This window comes from Schistocerca serialis, chromosome 4 (assembly GCF_023864345.2).
Source record: "Schistocerca serialis cubense isolate TAMUIC-IGC-003099 chromosome 4, iqSchSeri2.2, whole genome shotgun sequence".
In the NCBI taxonomy this organism is placed as follows: Eukaryota; Metazoa; Arthropoda; class Insecta; order Orthoptera; family Acrididae; genus Schistocerca; species Schistocerca serialis.
The window spans coordinates 286227325-286247528 of record NC_064641.1 but is presented as its reverse complement, the minus strand read 5'-3'; the positions used below and the strand labels follow the sequence as shown (position 1 = coordinate 286247528).

Genomic DNA, 20204 nt, shown 5'->3' with positions numbered 1-20204 from the left:
GATGGATGTAATTTATCGGTAGTGGATGGGTCTGTAGCTTCACGTGGAGGCCAGAATGCCATGCATGGTTATATGCTTTTTTGAGTTAAAGGGAGACAAAAATAGATTTTCACTTGTTGTTTTGGTGGGAGAGGAGATGAGTAACGTACAAGAATTAGTCATCAGAAGAGAAATTGGGACAGAAGCCATGTGGATGGACAGTAATGGGTAGGTGTTGTTGCAGGTGTTTATGGGTATGTAGCGACCTCAGCTCGCTAGTCGCTCCACAATAACCAGTCAGCAACGTCGCGAACGGCCAATGCCAGAAGACCGCCCCCTTCAGTCGCCAGTCGGCCTCTACCTATCGCGGCACGAGCATCAGAGTGTGTGCGGTTGTCAGAAGCGTGCTACCTGTAGTAACCGTGTTAATACTGTTGTCGATCAGCTTGTTTTGTAGACGATCGAGGAAATAAAGTATCAGTGCCTTAAAGTGAAGTGTACAGTTAATAAATATCTACAAAGTGGTGACCCCAACGAAAGTATCATGGAGCAGTTACAACAACAGTTAGGACAGCAACTAGAAGAGATGAAGCACTTGCAGCAAACAATTACGCCACCAGGAACAACTTATACAACAACAGCAGCAGCTACTGCATGATCAGCAGCTTAAACACGTGGAAGAGATGGCCACACAAAACAGCGACAGGAGGAGCAGCTTCGAGCGTGGCTGGAAGAAAGGGGACCGCCTACCGCAGAACAACAAGAGCGGACGGAGACGCGCTGCCAGGAAAGCGCGTGTCTGGCCTCCCTGTCATCCCCTGCCGCCCCCCTTCCCTCGGCGAACGGCAGTTCTATCTGCACGTCGGGTGTCCCGTTACCTGCTTGCAGCCCCAAGGTCGTCGAGTCCTTCTACCTGCCACCACCCCTCGGGACAGCCCCAGCTGCTCAAGTGAACTGCGTGGCTTTCAAAGCACCAGCCCTCTGGGCGGAGTGTCCGTCCCTTTTGTTCACGCACATCGAAAGCTATTTCGTCACTGCCAGGATAACGCAAGACGCCACAAAATATGCACATGTGGTGGCACTAGTGGACAGCCGCTCTGCCCGCGAGGTCAGCGATGTGATCGCCAACCTGCCGGTTTCTAGGATGTACGAAATTCTGAAAGGCGAGCTCATTCAACGTCTCTCCTTCTCTAACATGCAGCACTTAAGACAGTTGTTGCACAGGGAGGAAATCAGCCCCCAACAAACTGCGCATCGCAAAAGCAGACTTCGACGCAATGATCCAAGCAGGCATGCTATGACCATCTGAAAGCAACTGGGAGTCTGCTCTACACCTGATATCATAGAAACCAGAAGGCTGGCGTCCCTGTGGCGACTATAGAGGACTCAACGCCCGTACAATTGCCGACCGATACCCCATGGTGCGCCACATCGGAGATTTCACTTGCCAATTGGTGGGGTGCAGCGTTTTCTCGACTTTAGACCTAGTAATATCGGTAAAATCCTACAACCAAATACCAGTGGCAACAGAGAATGTCCATAAAACTGCAATAACCACGCCCTTTGGACTGTTTGAATTCCCATACATGTCATATGACCTCCGAAATGCAGCACAGACCTTTCAGCGTTTTATTGATGAAGTTTTGCATGGATTGGACTTCTGCTTCGCATACATCGACAACATGTTGGTGGCATCATCATCGACAGAAGAACATGAAAGACATCTATGCATGGTTTTCCAAAGATTTGAAGACTACAGAATACTCACAAATCCGACCAAATGCGTTATTGGGGCTAAGGAAGTGATATTCCTCAGATTTCGGGTTTCCGCGACCAGTACGTACCCACCAGCTGAGCGCATCACCGCACTCACAACTTACCCAGCTCCAAAAACAGTGCGTGAGTTGCGTCGTTACCTGGGGATGATCAACTTCTACTGTTGTTTCTTACCATGAGCTGCTGAAGTGCAGGCAACACTCCATGCCACCCTCACTGGCTCCAGAGTGCGTGGCTCCACACCTGTCATGTGGACTGATGAATAGCAGACAGCATTTGAAGCATGCCAGATAAGCCTCAAGCAGGCCACTCTCCTTGCGCACCCAATCGCCGATGTCCTGTTAGCCATTTTCTCAGGCACCTTATCCTGTGCTGTCGGCACTGTCTTACAACAGAAGGTAAATGCATGCTGGCAACCATTGGGTTTCTTCTCCAAGAAGATCATGGAGAAACAGCGCTCTTGGGCACCATTTAACACTGAACTGTTAGCAGCCTATGAGGCAGTCAGATACTTCAGATTCATGGTAAAAGGGCATGGTTTCACTATGTACACAGATCACTAGCCATTGACTTTCGCGTTTTCACAACCAAGAAATAACTATGCCCCGAGTGCAAATGAACCAACTAAATTTTATTTCGCAGTTCACAACAGACATACAGCATATAAGTGGTTCGAAAAACGTCACTGCAGACGCCTTGTCTAGAATGGAAAGCATTTCCGCACCCATGAATTTCGCCGAACTAGCTGCAGCACAAAATGGCGATGAAGAGTTAAAGAAATTGCTCAAAGTCAAGACGGCTTTGCACTTGCATCGTGTACCACTGCCAGGTACTGAGGAGCTGCTATATTGTGATGAGTCAACAGGCCCACAGCGGTCATACGTACCTGCCTCTCTACGATGAAGGGTTTCCGATTCTCTACATGGACTTCTGCCACCCAGGAATCCACACTACGACGGCACTAGTAACGCAATGTTTTGTGTGGCCTGGTATACAGAGGGACTGCCGTACATGGACTCAGACCTGTGTTCCCTGCCAAAAGTGCAAAGTGATGCAGCACATACGAGCTCTGCTAGGAAGATTTGACATCCCATAGGCTCCGTTCTCACATGTCCACCTACACATGGTAGGACCACTCCTAGTTGCCTGTAACTACTGGTACTGCCTCACATCAATCGACTGGTGGCCAGAAGTATTCCCACTGGAAACACAGACAGCCTTCATTGGTGGTTGGATTTCACGTTTTGACTGTCCCCAACAAGTGACATCCGACAGGGCCGGCAGTGGGAAGCGGACATCTTCGGTGCAATGGTTCGATGTATGGGATACACCTGACAAGGACTTCACAATACCACGCAGCCTCAAATGGCGTTGTGGAGCGTCTGCACTGTTCCTTGAAGGCTGCCATAAGGTACCACATGACAGATTCGTGGATTGACGCCCTACTGGTAGTGCTATTGGGACTGCGCAGTTCACTAAAAGAAGACCTACAGATATTTCCAGTGGAACTAGTGTATGGCGAACCCCTGCGTATACCAGGAGAGTTTTTCATACAACAAACTGAACCCGTGCCCTCTACTCACGACTTCCTCACAGAACTCCGCAGGCAAATTGAGGCCGTGTGACCCAGTGAAACTTCAAGGCATGGAAAACAGGCTACCTTCGTGTTAAAAGATTTGGCAACGACGAAGCATGTTTTCCTCCGATGCGGCCCACTGCACAGGGCACTGGAACTGCCCTACCAAGGCCTGTATGCAGTCACGGGGCGGAATGACGGAACCCTCACTCTCCGCATTAAAGGGGTAGACAAAGTCATGTCCATCGACCCATGCAAGCCAGTCTACCTAAGTGTAGAAGACGCCTCCGAAATGCAGGCCACCACCAGTCACAGTGCACCTGTCAAACCACAGCGGACAACACAGCAACGTCACACTGAGCAGCCCTGCCCGCCAGGAAACCAACCAGCTACCGGCCACCCAGACGCAGCAGTTACTCAGCAACAACAGCCGTCAGACCAATGTCCAGCCACAAGAGAAACCCGATACAGAAGAAAAGTGCGGTTCCGTTGCGACCCAGTGGACATTCACAGTTCAAGTCAGAAACAACATTTTTTCTTTTCTCCTGGCTTTTTTCTCTCTTGTGGGGGTGTGGTGTAGCGACCTCAGCTCGCTAGTCGCTCCCACTAACCAGTCGGCAACGTTTCGAACGGCGAACGCCAGAAGACCGCGCTTTCTAGTGGCTAGTCGGCCTCTACCTACCGTGGCGCGAGCATCGGAGTGTGTGCCGTTGTCGGAAGCGTGCTACCTGTAGTAACCGTGTTAATACTGTTGTCGATCAGCTTGTATTGAAGACGATCGAGGAAATAAAGTATCAGTGCCTTAAAGTGAAGTGTACAGTTAATAGATACCTACAGGTACATTGGGACATGATGGACTCAAAAACCTTGCTAAACACAGAGGTGTCAGTGGTGAGTTTAACAGGTTTGAGGAAGAGATGGATTCGAGCGGTTTTCCACAGCTGAGGACAGGAACCTATGTAAATGATTATGTTTTAAAGGGTGGCTAGTATTTCTAGGAGGGACATAGATGTCTGTAGGCTACGCAGTCATGACTGAGAGAAGTGTTGCGTTTGTTATGGTGTATCTGCTGAATGTCTTGTGTTATTACTGGAATATCGAGTTCTCTGTGCGATGTTGTCAAAGTACTGGAAGCTGCAAGTGAGGGGTGAGAGGGAAGTATTGGTACGCTCATAGACTGTCGGGAAGAAAGAGAAATCAAAGTGGGGTTCGTCTCGGATGGTGAAGGTGTCAGAGATATGGAATGCAAAGTATTTGGCTTTGCTTAGGTTGTTGGGGAGGGGGTAAACATTGTGCAGAAGGTAGGTAGGAGGGAGCAATGTTGTTCCCAGAAAGACAGTGAAATGCTGTCCAGTATTGGTAAGAGTTTATGAGCAGTGTGCCATTGATATTTGTACATGTTTGGCGCCAGATTAGGCGATTCTTTCGTTCAGCAGATTTTGGATGTGTCGCTGAAATTTTCAGTGGCATGTAAATGTGTCTTGCTCATGGATCTGCAGGAAGTATCAGTAAAGGCGACGGCATTCACAAGGAGTAGGAGAGCACATGGAGGGAGTGTGAATAGATGAGTTTAATTGGAATATGGTGAGTTGCGGCGTTTGACAACGTCTGTTGTTGGCGGATAGCAGCATGGTGGATGTCATTGGGGTGTTGGAAAGATCAGGGATGGCTTCCGAGTTGAGTAGCAATGTATTCCTGTAGGTATCCCAGTTGGTATGAGAGTAATCTTGGATTTGTTTGGGAGAGGCAGGAAGAGCATTGGCACAGGTATGGTGCTGATGACAGGAGATGGTCGCTTCCAGTGGGGTTGAGGACTCCTACAGTAAGGTGGCCAAGGAGGTTAGGAGAGGTGAGGATGGCATCAGGAGTGAAATTGCTTGCAAGATGTGTATGCAGTGGAAGAGGGACTATATTGCCATGGAGCAAGTCAGTAACCACTGCTGGAGTTCAGTATGGCAGTACCGACAGATGTCAAGGTCAGTGACAATAATATATGTAGAAAATGTATGGTCCATGTGTGTGACAAAGTCGTAAGGGATGGGATGATGTGGTTGGATGTATGTATAGTGTCACGGTGTAATGTAGCAAATTATTACGACTTGTTTTCTTGCATTGAAAGTGTAGCTGGCCATGGAGTCAGGGAGAGAGCAGATTTTGGTTCTTACACTAGCACAGCTGACGGTGACTACTGGGCCAAGTGAGCTGGGGGCTTGCTTAATGCTGCATGCAATAAGTTACAGATACACATTATGAATCTGAAGAAGTACTATTAAATATTAATCAATCTTTTTCACACTTAATACACCAAATTCTATGGATAACATAACCATACTATTAAAATCTCAAATCAATTCCTTCAGTACTTACAGAGATATACATTTTTACCTAAAATACATAATAACCGTGGTGGCATTGTGAAACTGAGTTAGGGACTATAATGTATTCATCTATATTATCAACTGGAACTACAACCAAGAGGACAGGTTCATGTAATCAAATTTTCTGGAGTTTTCTTTAGTTTCATTACTACAGATTTCTGGCGTAATTAAAAATTCTTTTTAAAATTGTTATTTCATCACGTTTTGCTTGTGTGAGTGTTGGAGAGACTGAGAGAGTAAATGGAGGACATACATAAAGTGAGAATGTAATATTTTGTTAAAACAATGTATATGTATGCATGAGAAAGTTGTTACGAAATAGGGAAAATTCTGATGTATGTCCAAGTCAGCTTCATTTGGTAAAAAGCAGCCAGAAGGGTCGTTGAGTATTAAATTTATTAGTATTTTATGTTGTGGAAAGGAATCATACTTTGTTTTCATTAAATTTTATTTAGTTTCAGAATTACGAGATTGCTAGTCTAAATTATTTGTGGTAATCTTTGCTGACATTGGCTGACATTAGAAATACCGCGAGTATAGAAGTGCTCGAGATGATCTGATTGGCTGCTTAACATACTAGCCAATAGGAATTCAGTATTTCCCGTGTGTTTGAGTAGGGCTTTGTGCCTCAGATCTGTAAGTCGAGAGAGTCTCTCGGGAGCCGTCTTCTGGTAAGCTCGTCGTCAAGTTTGTACCAAAATGAAGAAATTCGCGCGTTTGATCGGTTCTTATGTAGTTGACGAAAAGCGAATAAAGTGTTGAGTATTTTGTGAAAGTTTGAGCATTGTGAGCAGTTCATTTTAGGAGATATTTGCGAGTGAACATTTCATGACGTGCATAAATCCCGTGTGGCGTGTTTTGTGCAGATTACGAGACATTATGGCGAGCAGTTCTTTACAGGAAGTCTCCTGAACGACTGAGTGCGTTAACTCGCAAGTAGTCGTTGGTCAGTGACTGTTCAGGACATTCAAAATATCGGGTCATACTAAGTCTTTTCTTTCTGCTTTTGGGTGTGGACTTGTGACATAGACAGTCAGTAACATTGCATAATTGGTACTGGGATATTAAATACGGAGTTGATAGCCATTTTCCTTGTTTTAAAGAGAATAAACCAACTTAAAGGAAATTTTACATTTTTTTCAGATGACTCATGCAAGAATTCCGAACACTCGATAGTTTAACTAACTTTCAGCTGATTCCCATATACTGGAGTTATGTGGCCTTTGCGTGGTAGGTATTTAGTCAAATTTTCGTCAACGCTGCTTTTGTTGACTAAACCAGTATCTAATTGATTTTGAGGAAGGGATTGAGAATGAGGAGTTCAGCAAGACTATTGTACAGGGGTTGTAGCCAAACAGGTATATTCTTGTGGTGGCCAATAGCAATTCTACCTCTAACCATGGGGAGCACGTTATCTGTTGTGTGGAGGATTATGCAAAGTGCAGATGGTGTGATGAGGTTGAAGGAAAGTTTCATTCAGGATGAGACCATCAGTTTGGTGTTAGGATAAGGTGTGCATAAAGAGGTACTTGTTGGCTTATAAGGAAGAGATATTGTGAAATAGGATATTATTCTGCTGTTGCACCACGATTTAGGGAGAGGATATTTGGTATGGATGGGCAGCTGGGGTGGGTTTAAACTTGGGTGTCGAGAAGGGTGAGAAAAAGTGGAGTTGCTTGCAGGAGTAGATGGCTTGTGTGTTGAGGTGGAAGACAAGAGTGGCTGGATGTTTTGAAGAACTTTGGTCATAAAGCAGGTGATGTCTTGAGCTATGGGTGGTAGGCAGAGGGAGTTGTTGGGTGGAGGTGATTGTCAATAGGTCACTGGACACCGAATCCGCACGACAGATGGCCCACCCATATGTCACAAAACTCGATGTCTTAACACTTCGAAATTGCTACCAGCGAGTATGGTTTCTGTTCAACGAATAAAGCCTGTGTGGTGACACCCGGAGCCACTTCCGGCTGCTCCCTGCCAACCTGCCTCCGCCGACGCCTCACCCGCCGCCGCCGCGGCGCCCTTCGACTCGCCACTGCTTGGGCAGCTGTCCAACGCATATGACCCGGACGACGACACGCCTAAGCCGCACACTTCGCGCGCCGTACGCCACCTCCGCCCGCTGCGCTGGCATGAAGATTTTTTTGTGGACGTATGGTAGCTCCACCCCGCCGTGCTCCGCACTGCCGTGGGGGGGGGGGGGGGGAGGGGAGGGGAGGCGGGATGCTCTGTGGCGTCTCTGATGCGAAGCGACAGTTCTTTGATTGTGCTCGTTGATTTTGTCGTTTCGATCCTAAAAGTATGTTATTACGGTTCAATGCCACATAAAACACACAGGTTTATCCGCCAAATACGTAATTATGTGACGTTTAATTATAACAAATTGTACCAAGAATCACATATTTTTATGAAGCTTCAATGTGTCATTAGCATGAAATGGCATGCTTTTATAAATAGTAAGTTACGGTACAAAATATGGAATCTACTATGGTGTTTCCCAACCACCCAGCATCAAATGTTAATGAAAGTCGATAGCAGTTCCAGTGGGCTTCGATAAGTGCGCGCGACGTCAAAATCACGTCATGTTTACGCAAGGTCTTGTAAATTGTTGGTTACCCTCCTCGTGACTGCGGCAGCCATTCTAGTAGACGTATTTCAGCAGAAGGCCTTTATATGCTCAGCTGGTTGATTCAATGTAAATTTGGAAACTATTGCTGTCTTTTCTTTCTTTAAAAGTGAGAAACTGTGCACAACATACTCGTTATTTACATGTGCTGTAGTTCGAAAGATAATTAAGAAGCTCCTCCATTGCTAAATAAATGTGCTGGTTGCATGAAGTGTGTTCTGATTTGAGGAAAAAATTACAACTATTGCTGTATTTCCTTTCTTTGAAAGTGAGAACCTGTCACATACTTCTCACTATTTACATAGTGCTATGTAATATAAAAAGTAATTAAGGAGAAGCTCCCAACTGTTAAATAAATGTGTTGGTTATGTGAAGTATGTTCTAATTTTTGCCAAGAAAATAAACTTCTTCCTCTGCTCCTGTATGTAACTGAAAAAACGAGAGAAAATACCAGCAGGATTATACATGTAACAGTACCAGAATATATTTCGTTTCCATAGGTACTATGTATGAAGACATTCTTGTGTTGAAACAAGAAGCTTGTAATTCTTCTTTTATAGTCCGTAGGCAGCTGACAGTTAGACTAAGTTACCTTTTTTAATTCAGTATTTTTTATGTTTTTTTTTTTGTTCTGACAGTGAGAGGTAGTTTGTTTTTACCAGATAATCAACCTGTTTTGAATATTCACTTTCATTTTCGTGGTTCATGCTTAATTTGTAAAATATTGAAGCTCACAGGAAATTGAAGAGAATATTTAATTTTTTCCGATGGCAGGATGTGACCCGAATTATCGCATTAACAGTTCCACCTCTTCATTCACTATTGATTACGTTACTTTCTACACTGAGGTGACAAAAGCCATAGGATACCTCCTAATAGCGCGTCGGACATCCTTTTGCCTGGCTCAGTGCAGCAACTTGATGTGTCATGAATTCAACAAGTAGTTGGTTGTCCCCTGCATAAATATTTAGCCATGCTGCCTCTATAGCCATTCATAATTGCGAAAGTGTTTCTGGTGCAGTATTTTGTTCACGATCTGACCTCTCAATTATGTCGCATAAATGTTCGATTGGATTCATGTTGCGTGATCTGGGTGACCTGTTCACTTGCTCGAATTGTTCGGAATGTTCTTCAAACCAATTGTGAAAAATTGTGGCCCTGTGACAAGGCTCATTGTCGTCTATAAAAATTGACTACAAATAGTCATCAGTATCCAGATATAACCATTTCTAATCAAAAATCGATTCAGTTGTATCAGAGGACCAAGTCCATTCCATGAAAATGCACCCACATAATGTTAGCAAAAACTCTCGCATCGATTGTCTGCTGCCCTAGCCCATTAACTCCAAATTTCGCTGCACTGTTCTAAAAAATACGTTCGCCGTAAATCCCACATTGATTCCTGCAGTTATTTCACGCACTGTTCCTTGTGTGTTAGCATTGACAACACTACACAAACGCCGCTGCTCTCGATCGTTAAGTGAAGGCCGTCGACCACTGTGTTGTCTGAGGTGAGATCTAATACCTGAAATTTGGTATTCTTGGCACAATCTTGACATTGTGGATCGAGTTCCCAAACGATTTCCAAAACAGAGTGCCTCATGCATCTAGCTCCAACTATCATTACATGTTCAAAGTCTGTTAATTCTTACTGGGAGGCCATAATCACGTTGGAAACCTTTTCCTGTGAATCACCTGCGTAGAAATGACAGCTCTACCAGTTTAATGCCGTTTTATACCTTGTGTACGCGATACTGCCGCCATTTGTATATATGCATGTCGCTATTCCATGATTTTGTCACTTCAATGTATACCACAGTGATGATGTACAACTTATAACTTAGTTCTTCGTCACAAATCTTCTGAAACCTTTAAACGGCGATAGCTCATTATCTTAGACTTCATATCAATCAGTTGTATCTTTTTGAGGGATCCTCAATGTCATTGTGTTTTGGAACAAGGTTTATCTATAGGATATATGTTGTAATGTGGTTATGGTTAGAACACACCAAATATGAGCTTGACGAAATCCTATGTGGTCTCACCTGGGTGCCTCAGTCAAAGGTATCTTTGAAAGAGTGCAGCCACATTACCTGTCATAACGTTTACGTAAATAAAGGCACTTGCAAATTCTCACTAATTTCTCAGAGAGAGTGTTGTGGCTGTATTGTGGTGCTAGCACGCAGCACGACTTACTTCTTACTTTCTTCTGTTTTAGAACCCAATAATTCTAAACTCATAACACACGCAACTATAGTTGGAACCACAAACAATGGTGGTCGAGTTGAGAGGCTCGTTCTGTGCATCTGTCGTGAAGTCATCCTCCAACAGCCAGTGAACGTCGTTAGTTTTCTCACTGCTCTGCTATGAACTCACTCCAGTGTGAGTGATAAGTTAGATTGTGGTAATTATTTGGTGAATTTTTAATGTTTCTTGCGATTTATCGTTGCTACCAGTGGTGCTAAGCGAAGAATTCTCCACAAACCAGCGAGAGACAAAATTTACAGGATACACACTATCTTCAAAGGTGGAGCAGAAAACATTGGACCTATCACAGATGTTGCCAGATGTCAGAAACGCCATGCAGAAGCAAGTTGTGTCAGCTTAAGAACTATTCAGTGGATTACCAGTGAAGGTAATTTGTTTCTACCGATCAGTGGAAGCTCAGTTTTCAGATTTCCAGGGAAACATCACAGTCATGTAGGCCTGTCACGAATTTACACGATTTCGACAAAGATGTTCTAAGACGAGTTGTGCTCCATGTGACAGACAAAATTCCCTACTGTCTAAAATGTACGTTTAAAATGAGTGAAACTATAAATTTTAAGGGCGGTGTTACCTCAGTGCGATAAGTACTTTAAAAACATTGGGTTCAAATATTTAAATAAATGAGACAGAAGAAAATTTTTATTGTAACATTGTGATATCGCTCCTAAAAGGGCACAATTCTTAAGAAATATTGTTGAAATAAGAAAATCTGACAATAAGAAATTTTTTATTTGGACGAAACTTTGGTAAACCAGAATAATACAAGGAAAGCATGTTGGAAACTGAGTGATGATTTTGGTAGCTTTAAGTACCAGTTGGTAAAGGTGGACAAATAAATGTGCTTCAGCTGGTTCTGTGCCTGACTCCATTCCATAAAGCAAATTATTGTTCACAACAAAAAAAAAAGAAAAGAAAAGAAATGCAGGGGATCATCATTTTGAAACGAAGTCAGAGGTATTTACATTATGGTTTAGGAAACAGTTTCCCCGTGACATGCCTGCAAATTCAGTGATTGTTATGACAATGCGAGTCATCATTCACTTGTTGTTGACAAGGCTCCCATAATAAGTACAAAAAAGCTGATATGGTGATGTGGTTTACAAGTAGAAAGATACCACATACTACCAATCAAACTCAGACCGAATCATTGAATCCTGTAGGGCTTTGTAAGCCTCATGTAAAAGTTTATGAAATCAACTGTATTACTCAGGAACGTGGACATACTATTTTGTGTTTGCCACCATATCAAACAATCCGATAGAGCTCATATGAGTCAAGTAAAAAGGTATGTCACAGAACGAAACATGACATTTAAAATTTCTAACACAGAAAGGCTTTTGCACAAAATGTTTTTGGTGTGCAGAACAACTATAGGAGCAGGATATGGAGAGGGAAACTTTAAAATTGACCATCTGCATGATCCCACCATCATCACTCTAAGACCAGATGAGTCAGACATAGTCACGGACTGCAGAGATGTAGATAAGAATGATCGCAGCAATTGGAAACAAGAAAAGTTGAGGCACACATATAATATTTATATTGTCTCTTTCTTAAAGCTTCTCTTCCGCATCCGCAATTTTACAAGTAATATTGGGATATATTCTGTCTTTTGCTGCTGTAATAGAAGCCTTTTTTTTTAATACCAGATGCGTTTTGATTTACTTTGAAGCATCTTCAGTGAACTTCCAAACTGCAGAGCCACATGATTACTAGTAGTTTTGTACATTGCTGAGGTGGTAAGATCATGCTTAATGATTGTCTCGGCTGATCTATATTTTAGCAAGTAAGTGCACATGCTTACGCACCATTTGGCGTCCATATCTCTATGCGCATACCGCATCTGCCTTTTGCAACTGGCAATGCCTGTCTGTGCCTCTACATTGCAGAAACCTGCCTGCCATCTTTCATGGATTCAACTATAATATGACGCCACAGCTTGTGGCTTTCTGTAGTGACACCATGAGCTACTGTTCACACAGAACGCCGCAAATTCTATGTAGTTGCACAGCTTTCAACATAACATCAGCTGAAATCATATTAATGTTACAGTGCAGGTTATCGTCTTAGAGCTATGACAAGGAAGGTGAAACGTAAATCTTAGATTCGAAAATAGATTTCACACAGGGATAAATCAGGTGCCACAAACACATTTAAAAAGAAAAAAAAAAACTCAAAGACGAAAATGCTGGCTGCTGTGGCAACAGCTGGAATGTAAATATCATTAAATATCATCTGCAGACATGTCATTCTTCCAGGGTTTCAGACTTTATTGTATTCGTTTACCCAGGCATTTCAAATAACTAATTTTTTTCTCATTCTGGAACTAATTTTTAGTTTAACAGCTGCCAAGTCACACTCGGAGGCTATTCACCACATATGATCAACAATTTATGCAGTGCTTGGTCTCACAAATCATGAAGTTATATGACTCGCTTTTTTTGTTAAGCACACTCCGTCTTCAGGCCACGAGTGGCCTACCGGGACCATCCGACCGCCGTGTCATCCTCAGTGGAGGGTCAGCTCACCACTCTCCCAGTCGTTATGATGGTATTCTTGACCGAAGCCGCTACTAATCAGTCGAGTAGCTCCTCAATTGGCATTACGAGGCTGAGTGCACCCCGAAAAATGGCAACAGCACATGGCGGACTGGATGGTCACCCATCCAAGTGCCACCCACGTCCGACAGCGCTTAACTTCGGTGATCTCATGGGAACCGGTGTTTACACTGCGGCAAGGCCGTTGCCAGCTTTTTTGGTTACATCTTATTTATTTATTCATACAAAAGTCTTTGAAGCTTTTGGGATAGGCCTACATCATCGGTTTTGCAAATATTGTGTCAGGGAGGTTCTAATCTCCTTGTATTTTACAAATACATACCGTACTACAGAAAATTAGTTACAGCTTGTTTTAAGCTGTGGGAGTGATACCTACCAACCATTGTTTTGACCCTTTTCACTAACAAAAAACAAACACACTGAAATAGAATGGAGTACAGCAAAAATTAATCCACTATAACTGTGACAGAATGTTCATGTTTCGACATACCGCCATTAGGGGGCTGTGCTGGAAGGAGGTGTAACAGTTAGAATCAAGTGAAACTTTTTGTGGCTTGGCAACAGTAGCGTCTCTTAAGTTTTGCTAATGATAACTGGTAGTTTGCACATGCAACTGCATTGATATTGCAGTATGCCACTAGTTGTGGTGACACTTTGTTCCATGTGTGAACCTGGTTGAACCCCAAGACCACAGTGATTATACGCAACTCCAACTGTTAATTTCCTGAGGGCTTTCACCTCCTACATCTACATTTATACTGTGCAAACGACTGTGAGGTGCATGGCAGAGGGTCCCATTGAACTTGTTATTAGGGTTTCTTCCTGTTCCATTCACATATGGAGCGTGGGGAGAATGATTATTTGAATGCCTCTCTGCATGCAATAATTATTCCAATCTGATCATCATGATCTTTCTCTGAGCAATATGTAGGGTGTTGTAGTCTATCCTTAGAGTAACCATTTAAAGCTGGTTCTTGAAACTTTGTTAATAGACATTCTCAGAATAGTTTATATCTGTCTTCAAGAGACTGCCATTTCTGTTCCTTCATTATCTCTGTACAGATGCATTTAACATACCTGTGACCATTCATGCTGCCCCTCTCTGTATATGTTCAATATCCCCTTGTCACGGGACATGCCATACCGCCCAAGGGAGTGGATGAGGACGTTTCCTGACCTGGAAGAGCTTTCATAGAAGGCCCTTGCCAGATCTTGGAAGTGCTCTTTTAGGAGTGGGATTTTAGCAGCGGCGTTCAGATCGTCAATAGGGAATCCGAGGGGTAGATGCAGTGCCCTCCTGAGGGTGCAGTTTTGCAACCGCTGGAGTTTGTCCAGGTGCTGCTTCGCCGCGTATCCTCAGACAGGGCATGCATACTCCATTACTGGCTGTATCAAGGCCTGATATACGTTCACATCCACAGAGCAGGGAAGGGAACTGGTTGAGTTGAGGATTGGGTATAGGATGGACATTCTGGCACAGACCTTCCTGTGGACCTCATTTATGTGGGGTTTCCACATAAGATTAGAGTCCAAGGTTACGCCAAGATACTTGGCGGTTCTGCGCCAGGGGAGTTGGGTTCTGTTTAGGTGAATGTGGAAGGGTGGGGGGTTTGAGGAGGTCTGCGCCTTCCCAGCCTCCAGGTGATCAGCATTGCCTGCATCTTTTCAGAGTTGATGGTAATGCGCCAGCGACAGGCCCAAGTTTCTGTATCATCTAAAACCCTTTGTAGCCTATGGATGACCAGGTCCTTAATCGTATATCGTGTGTAGAAGGCTGTGTCGTCTGCATACTGCACTGTGTGCACCAGGGGAGCTGTTGGGGTTGTTGGGGTGCCTGCATTGTACAGACTGTACAAAACTGGCCCCAGGACCAATCCCTGTGGCACCCCAGCACGAATACGCCTTTTGGTTGAGGTGGCGGTTTCTACTTTGACAGAGAAAGTCCTATTTGATCTGCTTAACTATGCTCCCGGGGAACCCCTGTGTGTATAACTCGTAGAGTAGACCTCTATGCCATACGGAGTGAAGGCTTTGGCTACATATAGTAGCACTATCCCACAGTAGCGTCTGTGGTTGAAGCCCTCTGTGGCTGCTTCAACCACTCTCATGATATGTTGAGGGTCAGAGTGGTTCTGCTGGAATCCGAATTGGAAGTCCAGCAGAAGTTGCTATCTGGTAATATATTCCCGTATGGGTTTCAGCAGGACCGCGCTCATAGATCTTGCTAAGAGCTGGCAAGAGGCTAATCGGCCTGTAGTGCTGCAGGAATAGAGGGTCTTTCCTGGTTTGTGTATCGCGACCACTTCCGCGTGTTTCCAGCAAGCTGGGAACTCGCGGGAACGAGTAATCTCGTTGAAGACGTTCGCGAGGTGTGTGATTGCCGAGGGCGGGAGGTTTTTAACTAACTGATTGGTGACACTGTCGTGTCCTGGGACCTTATTTGCGGGGGGAGACCTAATTACTTTTGCCACGTCCTCTGGGGCAAAAAGTGTGGGTTCGTCCTCTGGGTCCTCCTCAGCATTGAGGAAGACGGCCCGTTGATTATGGACCACCTCTTCATGCTCTGCATCCTGGGGTTCTGCCGCTTGAAACTGCTTCTCGGAGTCGGCGAGGGCGTTGGCCCTTTCAGCGTGACTATACGCCAGACCCCGCTCGCCATGCAGTGGCGGCATCCTAGCGAGTCTTTTGGCGAATTGCTTGGTTGCTTGCCAAAGTGTGTGATCGTATACTTTGAGAGCCGTGAGGCGGTTTTGCCATTGCTGGTTTCTGTGCTCACTGAGCGGGACCTTCAGCTCTCTCTATAGACGATTGAGCAGCCACCTGGTAGCCTGATCTCTGATGATCTTCCACTCGTTTTCCACTCTGTTCTTATGTCGAATTTGAGCTAGCAAATGTTCTGGGAGCTGTATTTTTGGGGGCGGCCGATCCCATTCTGGGGGCGTGGCCTCTTCCGCTGCTTGCAAGATGGAGCCTGTTAGATATTGTAGCGCTTGTTCTACGAGGTGCATTCAAGTTCTAAGGCCTCCGATTTTTTTTCTGATTAACTACTCACTCGAAATCGATGAAACTGGCGTTACTTCTCGACGTAATCGCCCTGCAGACGTACACATTTTTCACAACGCTGACGCCATGATTCCATGGCAGCGGCGAAGGCTTCTTTAGGAGTCTGTTTTGACCACTGGAAAATCGCTGAGGCAATAGCAGCACGACTGGTGGATGTGCGGCCACGGAGAGTGTCTTTCATTGTTGGAAAAAGCCAAAAGTCACTAGGAGCCAGGTCAGGTGAGTAGGGAGCATGAGGAATCACTTCAAAGTTGTTATCACGGAGAAACTGTTGCGTAATGTTAGCTCGATGTGCGGGTGCGTTGTCTTGGTGAAACAGCACACGCGCAACCCTTCCCGGACGTTTTTGTTGCAGTGCAGGAAGGAATTTGTTCTTCAAAACATTTTCGTAGGATGCACCTGTTACCGTAGTGCCCTTTGGAACGCAATGGCTAAGGATTACGCCCTCGCTGTCCCAGAACATGGACACTATCATTTTTTCAGCACTGGCGGTTACCAGAAATTTTTTTGGTGGCGGTGAATCTATGTGCTTCCATTGAGCTGACTGGGGCTTTGTTTCTGGATTGAAAAATGGCATCCACGTCTCATCCATTGTCACAACCGACGAAAAGAAAGTCCCATTCATGCTGTCGTTGCGTGTCAACATTGCTTGGCAACATGCCACACGGGCAGCCATATGGTCGTCCGTCAGCATTCGTGATACCCACCTGGATGACACTTTTCGCATTTTCAGGTCGTCATGCAGGATTGTGTGCACAGAACCCACAGAAATGCCAACTCTGGAGGCGATCTGTTCAACAGTCATTCGGCGATCCCCCAAAACAATTCTCTCCACTTTCTCGATCATGTCGTCAGACCGGCTTGTGCGAGCCCGAGGTTGTTTCGGTTTGTTGTCACACGATGTTCTGCCTTCATTAAACTGTTACACCCATGAACGCACTTTCGACGCATCCATAACTCCATCACCACATGTCTCCTTCAACTGTCGATGAATTTCAATTGGTTTCACACCACACAAATTCAGAAAACGAATGATTGCACGCTGTTCAAGTAAGGAAAACGTCGCCATTTTATGTATTCAAAACAGTTCTCATTCTCGCCGCTGGCGGTAAAATTCCATCTGCTGTACGGTGCTGCCATCTGTGGGACGTATTGACAATGGACGCGGCCTCATTTTAAAACAATGCACATGTTTCTATCTCTTTCCAGTCCAGAGAAAAAAAATTGGAGGCCTTAGAACTTGAATGCACCCCATACTGTTTGGCAGTAGGTGGCGGAGCGTGAGCGATATCAGAGGCGACAGTTTCTCGATATCGCTCCCAGTCTGTACGTTTGTAAGACGTCTGGTACAGTGGGATTGCTACCCATTCTCCCACATCGATCTCTAGAATTACTGGGTTGTGGTCAGAGGACATTTTGTTGACTGTCCTTGCGGCCACAAACCCTGCGATCCTCCTAGTGAGGGTTACGTCTAACACGTCGGGCCTACCTCCATTTTTTGGAAAGTGTGTGGGCTCGACTGGGCCCCATGTTTCGAAGTGGTGGAAGCGCACTAATCGTTGCAGTTTGGCGCCAGCTCTGGAGGTTACTCTAGAGTTCGAATCTGGGTGTTCGCCACTGAAGTCACTTCCTATTACGAGTTGCCTTCAATTTGCCCTAGAGCAGCTATGTCTCCCTCATCTATCTAGTCTCATGGGGGTCTGTAGATTGCAACGATTGTTAGGGGTCCAGCGGCAGTGGTTACTTCTACCACCACATGCCACAGCTTCGATTTTATTGGTAGCTGGTAAGAATACCTGGTGGTGGGGGATCCCTCTTTCTATGTAAATGGCCACTCCTCCGCCTTGGGTTGGCCTGTCCTTGCGGTAGCTAAAGTAGTTGGGGACTGTCGCTTGTATTCCCTGTTTTAAGTGGGTTTCCCCCATCATGCATATGTCGATGAAGAACTCCTTTATGAGTTCTCTGAACTCGACCGCTTGATTAACAATGCCATCTGCGTTAAAGACGCACATTGTCAGGCCTTGGATATTTGGTCATCTATCCATGATGGGCTTTTGAAACTACTGAAGGTGTCGCAGAGGGTAACGACTGCTGGACTGCTGCCTGAATTGCAACGGGGATCTGGGTGTTCTGCTTTTGGGCCTCCCTGAATTCCTTCATCATTTCCATGACGAGGTTCATAGTCTGGACCATAATGTTTAGCACCTGATCCAAGGGGGTGGAATGTGTTTGGGGTTCCCTAAGGTTTCCTCTGTCTTGGTGGGCTTGGTTGTTGTTGTAGTGTGTTTCCTGGTGTTGTTCTTGTGACTGTGTTTGGTGTTGTGGTGATAGGACTACGTTTTCATGGCATCTCGAAGGAGAAACTACTTCCACGTATGTTGCCCTTGGTAGATCCGGTCTTGGTTTTACCCAAGTCTTGTCTGCGTGTGTTGCTGTGTATTGTTTCTTTGTGTGGTTGGTGTTGTCTTGTCTGCGTGTGTGGTGGGCAGCCTCTGCGCCCTTTACCTGCTGTGCGTGTCGTTTGTGGATCTTACAATCTTGGTAACCTGCTGTGCGGTTTTTGCCACACGGCGTGATCCTTTTTTGTGGGTCCATGTGTTTTAGTGCGCAGGACCTTGTGTCATGTGCTTCGGCGCTCTTCCTGCATCTTATCGCCATGGTGCAATGTGCTGTGATATGGTTTAGGCCTTGGCACCTAAAGCACTGCACCGTCTTGTTTTTATGGTGCAGTGGCTCAGTGGTGACAGGCACTGCCAAGACCATTTTTATTTCCCTCTTGTTTTGGGGGATATCTGGAAGCGTGACCTGGCATAGGGGCCACTTACTTTCAACTTTGCCCATCTGCTGGACAGCCTTGACTACGTACCCCTGGGCAGTCAAGTCTGTTTTGATTGCCTGGGGGGGGGGGGGGGGGGGGACAGTCGTCTTGGGAGGTCTCTGATTACTATGTTCTTGTTCCGTGTTTTTGTTGTGGGGAACATGTAGTGGGGTATGTTATTGTTTGTGAGAAGTGTTTTGATTGTGTTGTAGTGTTCCAATGTGTTAAGTGTTATTTTTATTTTGTCACCACCAGCAGGTTTTGCCTTAAAACTGTCTCCCCCGATTTCCGATTCTAACAGCTCGAAGAGTTCCTCATAATTCCAACGAAACTCTGCGACAATCGGTGGGAGTTGGTGGATGACCTTTTTCTGTGTTTGTGCTTCTGTTGTGTTGTTTTGTGTTGTCTCTGGCTCATCAGCCACCGCCTGAAACATGTTCTGGGTGGGTTCCACTCCACTGGCCGCCGGAAGCCTCGGCTGGCGAAAGGTTTTCTTCGTCAGCACGAAACCGTCCGAATCCTGCCCGGTTATGTGGTTCCCTTCCAGGGCGACAGTTTCCTGGTTCCCTCCCAGGGCGACTACAGGTGCTGTCGGCTACAGGTGCTGTCGGGGACGCAGGCTCCTCAGAGGGTGAGGGAGTGGTTGTGGTACTGGAGCGTTTCTTGCTCTTAGGGTGCTTGTCCTTGTAGTCCTTCTTTACACGCCGCTGTTTGGATGAGGTGGACTTGTGTGGTGGGGATTTAAGGTATTTGGATCGGGTAGAGGGTTGAGTTGAGGTGATGGGTTTGGGGAGGATTTCGATTGGCAGACGGGTTGTCTGCTTGCCTTTACTCAGGGATGCAATGTAGTTTGGTAGGTTGTTGGTGGCGTTGGCAAGCAGGAACGGACTTAGGACGAGGCTAGGAGAGGTGGGATCGCAAGTACTGACGATGTATCTTGATGTTGGAGTATTGGTGTATTTCTCTCCATGTCAGGAGCGGAAAAGGGGGCTGCTGCCAAGGGAGTGTCAGTTACAGCCATCGTTGTCTCCGTTAGGTGGCCCGGCTGTATTGCTGGCCCTATTTTTCTGGTGGACATGGAGGTCTGGGTGGCGGCGGCGGAAACCTTCTTTGCAGTTCCACTGTCGGCTTCCAGGTCCTGGCCCACATTTTCCCCAACCTTGGG

General features: G+C 45.5%; 1 pseudogene; it reads right to left on the bottom strand.

Annotated features, from left to right (window-relative positions):
• Positions 1–13229: 13229 nt before the first annotated feature.
• On the bottom strand, positions 13230–13347 carry LOC126475981 (5S ribosomal RNA; annotated as a pseudogene).
• Positions 13348–20204: the final 6857 nt, after the last annotated feature.